The sequence below is a fragment of the Psammomys obesus genome, unplaced genomic scaffold, assembly GCF_907164565.1.
Source record: "Psammomys obesus unplaced genomic scaffold, mPsaObe1.curated_primary_1811, whole genome shotgun sequence".
In the NCBI taxonomy this organism is placed as follows: Eukaryota; Metazoa; Chordata; class Mammalia; order Rodentia; family Muridae; genus Psammomys; species Psammomys obesus.
The window spans coordinates 1,426,019-1,436,120 of record NW_026596466.1 but is presented as its reverse complement, the minus strand read 5'-3'; positions in this window follow the sequence as shown (position 1 = coordinate 1,436,120).

The following is a 10,102-nucleotide window of genomic DNA, read 5'->3' as shown; positions in this document are numbered from 1 at the left end:
TGTAGACCAGGCTAGCCTCGAACTCACAGAGATCTACCTGCCTCTACCTCCCAGGAGCTGTAAATAAAGGCTTGGTCTGCTGCTGCTTCTGCTGCCACCACCACCAGCTCCCCTCTTTGTATTTTAAGACAAGATCTCTCCCAATACCTGGAGCTGCCTTCCAAGAAAGGCTTTCTTTTTTTCTTTCTTTTTTTTTTTTTTTTTTTTTTGTTTTTGTTTTTGTTTTTGTTTTTCAAGTTAGGGTTTCTCTGTGTAGTCCTGGCTGTCCTGAAACTCACTCTGTAGACCAGGTTGGCCTTGAACTCACAGAGATCCACCTGCCTCTGTCTCCCGAGTGCTGGGATTACAGGTGTGCACCACTGCACCCGGTTTAGGAACGGTTTTCGTAAACAAAAATGTTAATTATGCTTTTATGTGTGTGTGTCTGTGTGTATATTGTATGACACATAAACAAATGTTCACAAGATTTAAAAACTAATGAAGACTCAAAGGCTGGACTTGGGGACTGAAGAATCTTTCTCTGTTGGAGCTGACACTACAGATCCTAGTTCCTTCTGCCTGAGGTTCCTAATGCCACTCCAGAAAAAAAAAAAGTTCACTGCCGACGAGGAAGGAGAATCTTGGTTTTCTAGTCCCTTGCTCAGCCATTAGGGAAGAGAGGGACTCGGTGACTCGATACCACAAACAACGAGGGGGAGGAAGTCCTGTGGAAGGATGGGAAGTTGTGGCTGGGCAGGAAAAACCAAAAGATACTGGAACTGGGAGATGGCTCAGTTGATAAAGTGCTTCCGCACCAACTGGAGGGCCTGATCCCCAGCACCCATGTAAAAACACCAGAAGTCTTCCAGGCCACAGAGCGAGACAGTGCAGCCAGTCCTGATGAGACCTGATAGGCTAGGGTCAGAGGGAAGGGGAGAAGGACTAGGGGACTAGGGGAGGGGCTTGGGAGGGGATGAGGGAGGGGGGAGGGGAGAGGGCAACAGCCAGATACAAAGTGAATAAATTGTAATAAAAATTAAAAAAAAAAAACAAAAACAAGACTCTTTCCTGGCGCTCAGGATGTGGAAGCGAGGACATGGTGGTGGTGGGTCCTCCGGAGTGAAACTCCAGATTTCCCTGGGTCTTCTGGTAGGAGGAGTGATCAACTGTGCTGACAACACAGGAGCCAAGAATTTGTATATCAACTCTGTGAAGGGAATCAAGGGATGGCTGAACAGACTTCCTGCTGCTGGTGTGGGCGACAAGGTGATAGCCACAGTTAAGAAAGGCAAACCAGAACTGAGGTCAAAGGTCCAAGATTCGGCTGCTTGGTGGTGGCTGGTATCTCTACCTGCTCAGTTTTTTTGTTCCTGTCTCCACCCCTGTGCTCCCTATCACTTTTGTTTGTTTTATTTTTGAGACAAGGTTTCTCTGTGTAGCCCTGGCTGTCCCGGAACTTGCTCTGCAGACCAAGCTGGCGTGGAACTCAGAGATCCATTTCCTTCTTTCTGCCTCCCAAGTGCGTGGGCCACAGCTGCCACCACCACCTGGCTCCCCCATTTAAAGACAAGGTCTCTCACTCTCCCTGGGCTGACCAATATGTTGTCCTTTGACCTCCAGCCATAGGCCAGGTCATGCTTACAGATCCACCCAACCCCACACAACATAAAGAAATACATGAAATTTACAGATAACGTGAAGCGCCACTGAGGAAGATCCCTGACGCAGGCCTCTCGCCTCCAGACACACAGGCACGGGCGCAGCCACATACAAACATGCACATGTACACACACACACACACACACACACACACACACACACACACACTGATTCAGAAGGGTTGTCATCAGCACCGGTAACAGACTCAAAACAGCCGCGGCTTCAACAAGCTCAAAGTTGAGCTCCCATGTCTAAACGTCCAGACACACGCCAGTCAGGCAAGCTGGTGTGGGCTCTGGGGGATGAAGGCTGTGGCCAGCTTTTTCTTCCTGACCTAAGGAGCAGTCGGTTCCTCAACTGAAAACCAGGGAAGAAAACGGGATGGCACATCTTTCTCTTTCCATTGGTCGGAATCTGGTCATGTGATCATGCCGAGCTGAAGCGCAAGCTGGGAAATAGAGGCCTTTAACAATCCTGTTCTCCCAAGGAGAAGACTAGGCCATAGAGGACAATGACAGGCCCTCACATAGATCTTTCCACATATTTTTCTTTTTCTAATTAGTATGTGTTAATTGTAGAAAAATACGGCTTGTGACATTGTCATATACACTTATCATATACTTTGATCTCTTTTCTTCGCAGCACTTGGAGGAGAGAGGCTGGAGGATCGGGAGTTCAAAGCTAGCCTGGACTCCTTGCCCTTCCCCAAGCAAAAATAAAAATTAAAAATAACTAGTATCAAAAAACAAAAACGACAGCAATGATAGTGCACGCCTCTAATGCCAGCATTCGGGAGGCGGAGGCGGGTGGATTTCAGAGAGTGCTATGACAGCCAGGGCTATGCAGAGAAACCCTGTCTTGAAAAGCAAAATACAAACAAAAAAAAATGCATTGAAGTTAGGGCTACAGAGATGCACAGTGAGCAAAGTGCTCCCCACACAAATCTGAGGGTCTGAATCTGACTCCCTGGCACCCCAGGGATGGCAGGTGAATGTCGTGGCCCGTCTGTATCCCATCTCTCAGGAGGCAGAGTCAAGGATCCACGGAGCAAGCAGGTTAGCTACACCACCAGTTCTGGGCTCATCTGAAAAGCCCTGGAGTCAGTACGTGTTGGAAAGCCATCAAGTAAAAAGCCAGAGGCCTGTGAGAATGTTTAGCAGGTAAAGGAGCTTGCAGCTAACCCCAGTGGCCTGAGTTTTACCCTCAGGACCCCACAGGGTGGGAGCAGGGAAGCTATTCTTTTTGTTTTGGTTTGGTTTTCGGGTTTTCAAGACAGGGTTTCTCTGTGTAGCCTTGGCTACCCTGGACTCACTTTGTAGAGCAGGCTGGCCTTGAACTCACAGTGATCTGCCTGCCCCTGCCTCCCCAATTCTTACAAGCCATTCTTTGCATATGCTGTGTCATGTGTGTGCCCATTCACATATTCACATAAAAGTAAACACATTTTTAAAATTAAGGGAGACATCATCTGGGCATGGTGATGTACACCTTTAATCTTAGCAGTCTGGAGTTCAAGGCCAGCCTGGTCTACACAGTGAGTTCCAGGTCAGTCAGCACTACCTAGAGAAACCCTGTCTTGGAGGAAAAAAAATTCTTTTTTAAAAGAAAAGAAAGAGGAGGAAGAAACCAGGCATCAACCGTCAACCTCTGGCCTCCAAGCACATTGCACAAATGCACATGCACACACACACTTACCCTCATACGTATGTGTGAACCTATACACATATGTAAGCATGAGAGCTTTTACATATGTATGCTCTGCACACACAGAAATTAAAAAAACAATAAATAGGCCGTAGTGAAATAGTTACAAACAATGCAAATTGTAACTGCTTTTTAAAGGAAGTTATATGATAATTCTGTGTAGTTTTATTTACTTCACCTTTGTTTGTTTGAGACAGGGTTTCTCTGTGTAGCCCTGACTGTCCTGGAACTTGCTCTGTAGACCAGGCTGGCCTTGAACTCACAGAGATGCACCTGCCTCTGCCTCCCGAGTGCTGGGACCAAAGGTGTGTGCGTCACTGTGTGCCCGGCTTCCACAGTTTTATTTATTTGCACATTTTTTCTTTTGGTCTTGGAGACAGGGTCTCAGGCCATGCAGGCTGGCCTTAGACTTACTGTGTAGCCGATGCTGACCTTGACTTCCTGATCCTCCTGCCTCCACCTCTCAAGTGTGGGGACTGCAGGTATGCCCAGCTTTATCTTTACTTTTTAATATTTATTGTTTTTTTTTTTAATTTTTATTTTGTTTTGTTTCTGAGACAGTGTCATGTACCCAAGACAGACTTCAGCGTTGTTAGCCTTCAAGTCGTGATCCTCTCCCCTCTTATTTCCAAAGTGCTGGGGTTATGTGGTGGGCGGAAGAATAGACTTTGTAAGTTGTCCTCCGGCCACAAGTAACGAAGAGACGAGAACTCACCCACGTCCACAGCAATGGGTGTTATCATGAGGGTGTGCTTGCGACCTGCCCCCTCTTACAGCTCCGGAATGATGGTGGAAGGGTGGCGAGCCCGTTGGAGGCCCTGGATGAACTGGAAGGAAAACTGATAGAGGGTAGCTAGGGGAGTAGTTAATGCCACTGTTGCAGGGTGACGCCAGCGGTTAGGCCCAGGAATACCAGAAGGGGCAGGACCTGAACCATTTGCTTGTCGCCTCTTGCTGCTGTATAATCTGTGATGGGAACCGGCTAGGGTCCTTCTCTGCGTACCACCCCTAATTTGGGGGAAAGGAAGGCACAAGTCCCTGGCCACCACAGAGGCCCGTCACCACAGAGGCCCGTCGCCAACGTTTGGAAATGGGGGCTGGGCGGTGGTCCTCAGGATGAAGGCATTTTTACAGTCCCATGTGCACAGGAATCCAGTGTGCACACACATAACTTGTGCCCTCGAGGAGCTGGAGCGCTCTGTGATACGGAAGAGAAGAAAGTGGGGGGCTGAAGGGTGGCAGTGATGTTTGACTCAGAGGAGTTAGTGATTGGCTAGGTGAGAGTCTACTAGCCAATGGGCGAGGCCACACAACCAGCACTCGCCAACCCCGCCTCCAGAGGGTTACTCTAGAGCTGATAGGCAGAAGTTAAAGTCTGAGGCAAAAGCCAGAGAGATCAGGACGGAAAGGTGATGTCCAAAAGGGGAGGGGCTGGGGAGCTATGTTTTCTCTATGACTAAAGTGGAGATTATTGTCAACAAGCAAAGGGTCAGGTGTGACAGAGACTGGCGAGGGCGTTGTAAAGCCAAGTTTGTCCGGTTGGTACCCACTCTTGAGCAGCTCCAGACCCCACTGTGAGAGTGGGCAGGGTGGGCTGTTGAGTGTAATCCTTAAACCTCAGATCTCCAATAGCAGCCAGCAGGAGGCAGCCGGAAAAGGAAAGGCGGGGCTTGGCCCAGTGGGGTCAGGCTTGAGTCTCCGCAGCTGCGTGGGGCCTCGTTCTTCTGTGACCAGAGGCAAGCTGGTTGACCCTGGTATCTTCTGAAGACTAATGGAACAAGGCTCCGTTAGGGTTGAAGGGTAAAAAGGGTTATTTTGAAGCTGTGGCATTAAGGGCTTGAGATGGGAAAGGTGAACTCGGTGAGGATTCTGTTGAGCTTAGTGGCAGTGGTGGCTAAGGTGGACTCCGAAGGAGCCAGTCCACTTGGGGAAAGAGGAGCGCTTCTCAGGCTTTTGGAAGCGAGGGCGTCGAGGCGGTTGCTATGGCTGGCTGAAAGGCCTTCGCCAGCATCGGGTATTTTTGTTTGAGGGTCTTTCCTATGGCACACCCTGAAGGCCTGCTAAGACTTCTATGGAGCCAGGGGTCTTTTCTCTAGACAATTTAAGTTTGGCCCTTCTATCAGGGGGACTCTCGGAGAAGAGGTAAGTCATAGTGAGTTGCTTCCCATCTGGGGTCTCAGGATCCTACCAGCATATTGCAGGAGGTGGTCCAGGAATTGGGAGGAGTTTTCGTGCTTGTCCTGAATGATCTCTTGGATTTTTTTTCATAACTTACTCCTTACAGACACTGGCCAGGAGGCAAGTTATACATTGATCTGTAGCTAAAATGCCCCAGCGCCAACTGCGTGGGCGGTGTCGGTTTGGTGGACTTCTCCTAGTCTGTTCCCAGACTTACCCCCACTCCTCAGGGAGAAGGTTGCTGGTAAGAATCCTATAAATGGCCTGGAAGATGAGGTTGGGTAATATTTAATGAAGGTGAAGGAATTGTGGTAAAAAAATACCAGTCCCTTCTCCATCCGAGAGAGTATGCTTAGTGAGAAGCCTTCCACCCTGGTGACTTCCTGCGAAGGGGATGGGCATGGCTAGGTTGGACCCGGTAGGGAGAGGGAGAAGGGAGTCCCATGGCAGAGTGGGACGGAGTAGCAGGAGGACCAAGGGCTGCCAGTGGGCTGAAGTGGGCATTATGGAGAGGTTATTAGGGTGGCCTGCTGATGGAGAGGAAGAAAGGGAGACTGGTGGGACTGGAGGAGGAGGTGTGGGCTGAAGCTGACCGGGAGGGGCACCAACAACAAACAAAATGAGCTCAGCGGTGAAGGAAGTGATCCTTCCTTCCAGTGAAGGGGCTCATCCACAAGGAAGTGATGGGGAATGGGGTTGCATAGTATCATAAAAGCCACCAGGGCACAGAAAGCTTCAAGGGGAAGCAGAAAGAGTGTGTGTGTGTGTGTGTGTGTGTGTGTGTGTGTGTGTGTGTGTGTGTGTCAGTCGGGCCTACAGAAGCTGCAGGACTCTTCAGGGGTCTGGGGTCAGTGAAGAGGGCCAGCCATAGCCATCAATACCACGGCTAGGGGTACCTCTGACTCCAAGAATACCAGAGGAGTGCTGGATGCTCAATGGTCACGTTCTCAGACTTGAGGAAGGAACTTTATACCAACTGAAGGGGAAACTTACAGGATTACCGCTGGAGGACAGGATACTAAACAATCCTTGAAGCCAAAAAGTGAGTCTGTTGTGGGTGGCCTGGGAATGAGGGTTGGGGTCCTGGTGTGGCTCACACCCCCAGGGGGAGCCTGGGTACCGGGAAAGCCTTTCCAAGTCATGACCCCAACGAAAGGGTTTTCCCAGAGCAAGGGTATCTTGGCAATGGGGAGCCAGTGCATAGCGAAGTCATACCATGCAACAAACTCACATAAGAGATTTATTAGGGGAGAGACCTGCAGTTGCCTGTGACCAGGAACAGGGACAGTAGAAGGTGGGGGAAGGGGGGGTTATAGGGTTTTGGAGCAATGAGCTGGAGAAGCAAGGACTGTGAGCTAATAGACAAGTCACAGCTAGAACTATTGTTTGGCCATTAACCTCGAGTCACAGGAAAGGGGATTTCTGAGTCTCGGGAGCTCCAGGTCAAGCCAAGAGCATCGAGTTCTTTCTTTGGTCCTAGTCTTGATCATGGGATCAAGCCAGGGGTAGGGTGTGCACCCTGTGTCCCTGAGTACTCAAATGTCAGAAGAGGGCACCTGGCCAGTCAAGCTGGAGTTACAGGTGGTTGTGAGTCCCCTGATACTGGTGCTGAGAGCCAAATCCTGGTCCTCCTCAGGAACTCAGCAAGTGCTCTTAACTGCTAGGTCACCTCTCCAACCTCACTTGGTTTTTGTTGTTGTTGAGACGGGGTCTCCATGTAAGTATGCAATCCAGACAAGACTTCTACTCCTGGACAAATCATCCTGCTGCCACAGCCGGCACCCAGTCTCTCCTTTCTAAAGTATCATTAAATAAACAAACAAACAAAAACAAAAAAAAACATACTCCCGGTTTTTGGTTTTTGCTGTTTTCCTCCTCGTAATAATTGTATTGCTCAGTGTTGTCTGGCTTCTCCTAGAAAGAGGTAAACAAGCATCTATCTCAGATAGGTGACAGACAACAGAGCAAAGGAATGATCTTCCCTGTTCAGTCTAGCGTAGCCAATCAGTGAGTTTACTGGGTTACTTAAATTCTTACAGTAGTACAGGTGACTCAAAGGCTGCTCTGTCATCTGAAAGGTCACCACACAGACGGTAATCCAGGAGAGCTGCATCCCTGAAGCTCACCAAACAACTTAAAAGGGAGTTTAGCCACTTGGGGAGTCTTCTCTACCCAGGAATTATTGGCTGCTTATATAACCTTGGAGAAAAGCCTTGTATCCTGTAACCTTCTACCTTCCTGAGCCTTGTAAATCACATGAATTCCCTGAGCCTTGCATGTTATATGAGCTTCTTTCCCTCAAGCAAATGGAAATGCTTCAATTCGGAGTAAGTAACAACAGAAAACTAAGGCTAGCCTGGAATCCCAAGCAATCCTGCCTCAGCCTACCAAATTCTGGGATTATAGGTAAGAACTACCATATCCAGCTTGAGAAAAAAATATTGACCCACATCTTGGATCATGTATGTCTATTCTCTCCCCTTGCATCTTTGGGTTAACTAAATGTGAATGTGAAAAATACTTTCATTGTACCAGAGAGATGGCTCAGGAGTTAGGAACGTTTGCTGCTCTTGCAAAGAACCTTGGTTCAGTTCCCAGCACCTGTATGGTGGCTTACAACTGTCTGTAACTACAGTTCCAGGGGATCTGTGTGATGACTAAAGAAACTCCATTTTATGTCAGGTATCCGTCTTGGTACATACTAGCTGTTGGTCTCTGACTCCAGTCCCTAGAATATGACTTCCTAGTAACTCAGTGACCCCACCCACTGTATAGCAGTGACTACTTGTTATGATATGACTAATTGCTTTTGTTGGCTCTCTAGAACCTGCTTATACAGATACCTAAAGTTTTTCGGGGAAGAGGGGTCACTTAATTTGGCAGCACATACCAGTTTTTGCTTGCTTGCTTGCTTAGATCTTAAAGGTCTTCTTGTGGCTTTCCACTTTAAAAATCTTTCCCTCACCTCCCTTCTCAAGAAAATATCAAACTTGGCTCAGAGACTGTTCATCCTGCAAGCAGCTAATCAATAAATCTTTAATTATAATTGGATTGAGTCTATGGTGTTTTCTCAGGGATCACAAATGCCATAACATCTGTTACCCTCTTCTAGGCTCCACAAATACCAGGCATGAGCATGGTGTATATATACACACATATAGGCAAACCACTTGTACATGTAAATACATTTTTAATTAAAACAATTAAAATGTTTCCATACATGGGCTAAGCATTTGGCTCAGTGGGGAAGGGCTTGTCATGCTAGCACGAGGACTTGAGGCTGGATCTCCAGCACCAAGTAAAAGCTGGGCAAGACCTTAAATTTAAGGCAAGGGATAGGGAGACAGAAATAGGCAGTCTATTTGAGGCCAGCATGGTCTACATAGTGCGTTCTGGGCCAACCATGACCACATAGTGAGACCCTGTCTTAAAACAAAACAAACACAGCCATGGCCATGGCTCAGAGACTTGCAACCCCAGTAGTGGTGAGACAGAATAAGGAGAGTTCCTGGGGCCCATTGGCCAGCCAGCCCAGCCAGCTGGTGAGTTCCAGGTTCAGTGAGAGATTCTGTCTCAAAAACTAAGATGGAGAGCAACCGAAGGAGACACCAGACATCAGATTCTGGCCTCTGTGCTCAGGCACACTTGTCCCCTCCCCAACACACATACACACATTTAGCACACACATGCACCAAAAAAAGTAATAGACAAATTTCATACAGGTATAAAATATGAGACTAAGCAGATAGGTTTTTGTTCTGTTTTCTGTAGTATTTGAGGTTGACCCCACTGCCTCAGTAAAGCTAGGCTAGGGCTTTAATTAATTAATTAAAGGGCAGAAGACAACAGCCTTTTCTTCCATTGTGGGGATCTTGGGCTTGTGTGGATCACTGAGCTTGGCTGCAAGTGTCTTTACTCGCTGAGCCATTTCACTGCCCAAGGGAAAGTAATGTCATAAGCAACTAATAATGAACCATTATTATTCCTACACTGAGTTCATAAATCCACCGAACTTACCATCTAAGGCTCGGGGTATAAAAATAGTTTTCCGGGTGCTTTCTGTGTGCCTGGCACTGTGCCCAGTGCTGCAGACCTGATCTCACTCGTTTCCCGCCAGCACCTGCGAGGGTGGGGGAGCATCCACGTCCTCCTTTTTTGGAAGCAGGTCACGGTATTGTGGAGAAGCTGCTGAAAGGGAACCTGGTTTCTCTGGGCCGGCTCTCCTCCAAGGCACAGCTCCATGAGCAACAGGAAGATGTAAGCAAAGCAGATGGCCCTTGTTATTAAGACCGCGTCCTCTGCGCCTCTTCTTGTAACGCTTTGTGCCTGTACAAAAGTACTTTTCACGCTGCCATTTAAAATTCTCTCAGACAAGTCTCTCTCTCTCTCTCTCCCCCCTCCTCCTCCTTCTCTCTCAGACAAGCCCTCAGGCTATCTGAGACAAGATACCCTGTAACCAGGTTATCTTTAAAATCATTACTTAGCTGAGGATAACCTTGAACTTGTGATCCTCCTGCTTCCACCTGTTGCAGTTACAGGGGTACAGAACCCTGGGCTTCATGTATGTTAGGCAAGCACTCTC